Source organism: Triturus cristatus, chromosome 7 (assembly GCF_964204655.1).
Source record: "Triturus cristatus chromosome 7, aTriCri1.1, whole genome shotgun sequence".
In the NCBI taxonomy this organism is placed as follows: Eukaryota; Metazoa; Chordata; class Amphibia; order Caudata; family Salamandridae; genus Triturus; species Triturus cristatus.
The window spans coordinates 1,561,571,550-1,561,576,834 of NC_140590.1; positions in this window are offsets into that span (position 1 = coordinate 1,561,571,550).

Below are 5,285 nucleotides of genomic sequence, written 5' to 3' on the forward strand. Positions count from 1 at the left end.
GCCATTTAGAATGCGGTTTACATTAAAAAACGTTGGTGTTAGCTTGAGAGCAATGTTTTAACCGGACATCTTTATACTGGATCACATCCATCCTCATATTTCTTTGCATGACACAACCTTTGATACTTGAATTAAGCATTCAAATTGATTTCACTTAAGGGGCTTCTGACACATTGTATACATAACCTTGAACAGAAAAAAAAAGCGTTGTTGGTGGAGCCAACTTATTTTGAGAGACACTGGTCCCTGAGTAAGCAAAGAAATGAAAAGAAATCAATATAGCCCCAATCGGTACTATATTTTAGCCTTTATCCAGCCGGATAAGGACAATTTAATATGCAATAAAATTAAATAAGCGAAACATGTGAATTAATTACAGTGGGACACAGACCTGTATCCATGAAATCACATAACAAGGGAAAAACAGAAAAGGCTCAGGCAGCATGTGGTTGTCTCTATCAGTTAATCACAATAGAACAAACAACAATTGCAGAAAGGTAACCTATACACATAATATTACATAAAAATCACTGTGTATAAGGTTAACAACTGGTCGACGGTGTTTCGATCCTATACAGAGAGATGTAGGATCATCATCAGGACATTATAGATATGATGCCTGAAAACAATTGCCTGTAATTACTCCTGTCAAGCCGAGGGGTGCGAAGCAGTGCTGTTGGATAAGGAATGTAGTCAAGTGATGCAATGATCACTGGATGCAATCGTAGGCCCTATTATGGGTGAATTAACGCATGGATGAGAATAAGCGTCTCATGCGTAATTTGAGGACGGCGTTCCTCGATGGTGATTTGGACACGGGGAATCCTGTGTGCGTGGTGTACGTGGTCCTGAACAATTAATATAGAGTTTCGATCATATGTGAGATTGCGACATCATGGCAGCAGCTTCTACAGGGACGGGAAGTGAATTCACAAGGCAGAGTGAACTAAAACAGGTAATTTCAATTAAAACAATGGTAGTCAATGGTCATCACATAGTCCCGATATATGGGAGTGCTTCTGGCACTACAATATGCTACAGTGCGTTACATAAAATTTAGCTGGTAATATTTCCTAAACCAAATTTCCAAACTTGGTGAAAAACACATGGGAGGCTTTTGGTAGAGGACGCAAGTGAAATGGGGAGCATAAAGAGTTTCCACCCATAGGGTGGGTAAGGTACTGGGTGGGGATGGTACTATGCAGAGCACTGGGGGTTGCCTCCCCATTCCAAATTCAGTGAAATTAATTTTTGGTGGGAAAAACAAACGTGAAATGGGTTTTCAATGGGCAGGTAGATGATAAAAACTATTTACGGCACAAATCAGTTATAGATTAACATAGCTTGCCTACTCCTGCCATTTAGAATGCGGTTTACATTAAAAAACGTTGATGTTAGCTTGAGAGCAATGTTTTAACCGGACATCTTTATACTGGATCACATCCATCCTCAAATTTCTTTGCATGAAATAACCTTTGATACTTGAATTAAACATTCGAATCGATTTCACTTAAGGGGCCTCTCTGACACATTGTATACATAACCTTGAACAGAAAAAAAAAGTGTCGTTGGTGGAGCCAACAGCAAGTCACAGAATTACGCAGTTGTGGTCTCGGGGTAAAACTGTTTTGTGAATTGGATAAACTTATCTATGAAATAACAGCGCAACGAGATCACATTTTTCCAGCTATCGCAGAATTATCAACACATGTTCTTGTGGGAGACTTATGCAGTGAATTCCTTCCATGTGAACTGGTGGCAACCAAAAGGATGACATGTCAGGAGCTGTTACTTGCTTAAAACCTTCAGAAAAGAACTAAAAGCCAATATTTTCTACAAATTCCTGTGGCCCACTGATCGACTTACAATTACCTCCACCTGCCCTTCATACCAGTCATCTCTTGTCGTAAGAACCCTATGAAATTATGCACTCTGGTATCCTTTGAGTTATGTAATCACTGGACACAGATGATCCTAGCCCAGAAAAAATTCCCCAAACCAATATGAAAGAAAATGATCATGTCACAGACTCCCAAGAGTGGCTCAATTCTCTTCCCCAGGAAGGGAACCTTCTTTCCCCTTTAACTCCTCTAACTGATAAAGTTGGGTCTGCATAATAATTCCCTTTTTCGGGCGATTAACTCATAATTGCATAGTTCTGGCGGTTTGTTACCGCACAGTAATTGTTAGGGGTGGGCGGAATCTGCGAAATTCACTTTCGCAAACTATCGCGAAAATGTTGAAAATCTCTGCAAACACGCCGGAAATATTGCAAAGACGCGGACGTTTTTTTCCCACCTGTTCGCGGTATTTTTTGCGTGATCGCGGCTCGTCAACTTACCCATGCGGTTGCTCATGGGCGCGGCCATCTTGTTTTCACTTGTCTTGCCCGCTCGCGTTCGATATGACCTGCCCGCGTCCTCACGCTCTCGCTCGTGGTGGAGAATAACGTGTTCGAGATCTCAATCTTCTCATACTCTTGCGGTGCATGATCGCGAGAAGAAAGACGTGATCGCGCGACAAATGACGTTAATACGGGCACGAACTGTCGCGAGACAGCGCAAATGGCTACCAACAATCCAACATCTCGTGGAGAACGCGACCGGATCGGGAAAACTTGTCGGCGAACGCGGGGATTCAGGTAAGGCAATCGCGCGCGCGCAAGAATGTATTTTTTTACAGCGCGAGCAAGATTAAAATGTACCGGTAAGATGCGGATTGCGGCAATTTTGACATTTTCGCGCTTTCCACGGAACGCGAAAATGCCAAATTATCGCAATTTCCGCGAGGGGAACGGAATTTTGGCCCAGGCCTAGTAATTGTAAGTTTGTGAGCGGTGTTTGCACCCTGCCAGTACCGTGCAACTCACAATAAGGGCCATTGACTTTTCAATGTATTTGTTTATATATTTATGGAAATGTATAAAGTGCTGTGTTAACTCTCAAAGTGTCTCTTGGCACTATCTCAAGGACAACATTAAGCTACCCAGAGTCAGAGGCACAAAAAAAAAACTTTCTTAAAAAGAGGATTATTACTGCGAACCCTCCATTTAACAATGACCAAAAGTCTCCAAAATAAAAATGGTGAGAATAACCATGTTTTCAGCTTTGCCCTGATTCCAAGTAAGGTCGTTTCCTGAATCCGAGCAAGGTTGTTTCATAAAGCGAGAGGAGCAACAGGGTATATGACATACTGTTTACAAACGCCGCTCTCACCGGGCGCTTTCTAGTGAGGCGCACCCATTCATTGGCAGCTTCAGCCCAGCCCACAAGGGGGCACTGTTTCCGAGATCCAAGTGAGGGCACATCCAGACGATCAACCTTCAGGCGAACAACCATTCGCATTCACAACGAAAACGAACCCCCAGATACTGCAGTGAGCAAAGCCAGACGTCTGGATTCAAGCAATAAATTGATTTGAAACTGTTAGCAACAAGCGCGTGCCATTCTGCACATACACCCGTCACTGCCTGCTCCATCATGAAAACCTTAGCGGCGTTAATAGAATGTTCTGACTGACTTTCGTTATTTTGAGTGACAGACCGCCCCACGCACTAAACAACAGCTCCCACTGTCGCCAACGCTAACGCGCCCGACTGCATGCACCCTTTGCAACAGCCAGAAGGTGGCATGCTGATGTGATGTAAAAACACCAAAATACAGAAATACAATGCATACCTGCCAACTTAATTAAAAATCTCACCTTATGAGGGGGCGGAGTCTTGGAGGGGACGGACCTCGTGCCAAGAAGTACTTAAGAGGCACTTTTGAACCCACCCTGTCCCAAACCCTCACCCCCCACAAAAAAATAAATTGCTGAGTCTGGTGCTGATGTCCTGGAGTGTTTTGAAATCATTTAATGGACGTCTGGAGTTGAAAGCCTCCGAAAACGAGCTTGAAAACCTAAAACCTAATCTATTTTGCAGTGATTTCAGCCCGTATTCCCTACCACAATGTGAGTTGGCAGGTATGATAACAAATGAAGCCCAGGCCAAAAAAGAAAAATAAACAGGGTCACACTAGCTGGCATATCAGAACACAATTTGCCCAGATGCATTGTGGTAAATGAAGTGCCTGATAACACTTACTTTATTTGAAAGTGTTTGGTATTCTCCATTGTTTGTGCAGCTACTGCAGTGTATCTCGGAGAGCAACATCTTAGATTTGAAGGTGCTGGTAATGCTACACACAGCCTTCTCAGGTTTCTGTACCACTCCCAGAGCGCAGGTGCATCCCAGTGAGCTTGTCAGACCAATAATTGAACAATTAGCAAATCACAAGAGGGGAAGGGAGAAACTGCCTAGCATACCAGCCCACAATTTGCCCAGATGCATTGTGGTAAATGCAGTGCATCACAACACTTACTCTAGTTGAAATTCTTCGGTATTTACCATTGTTAGTGCGTCTAGTCCAGGGCCTCTATAGACACGTTTCAGGATATTTGTCCTCCTTCAGTGGAGAGCAACGCCTTAAACTGGGCGGTTCTGGCAAAGCTGCTCACGGTCTTCTTTGGTTTCTCTGCCACTCCCAGAGTGCAGGTGCACGCAATGAACTCGTCAGCCCAGTAACTCAAGACGGAACCAATTACAAAAGGGGGCCATGGAGCACATTGCCTGGTATACCAGCACACAATTTGCCCAGATGCATTGTGGTAAATGCAGTGTGTGATTATTCTCACTTTAGTTGAAAGTCTTTAGTATTCATCATTGTTGGTGCAGCCAGTGCAGGGTATCTATAGGCACATGTTTCTGGATACCTGTCTGTCTTCAGTAGAGAGCAACACCTTAAATCTGAGTCAAAGAGTCTAGCAGGTAGCAACAACTGCCCATCCCACTGCATTGGAGCGCATCCATAATTTCACGCCTTGTATAACCACAAAATACTGCGGTTCGATTGTATGGTAGAGGCACAGTTGTTTTCTGTTGGACACCGGAGTACTATGTACCATGGGAGCAGGAAGCTATGGACCTCAGGTTGTTGGAACTATCCTCCCCACCCCCCTGTGATGACTGTCTTTTTCCCACTAGGTAAAAATGCACCCTACCCGAGGATGCGAAGACGACTAATCCGCTACTACGCCATTCCGTTGGGTATGTTCTTGGCAGCCAGATTATGCGGAGGTGAGTGCTCGTACTTGATGAAGGACTGGAGGTGTTCAAGAGAGGTGGAGAAGAGTAACTCGGTAATGAGGGCTACAACATGCCTCAAGATATCATCTGGGCTAGTCTAACTACGAAGCTGCGGAGTGCCACTTACATATCCAGATAAAGAAATTATGAATTTCTT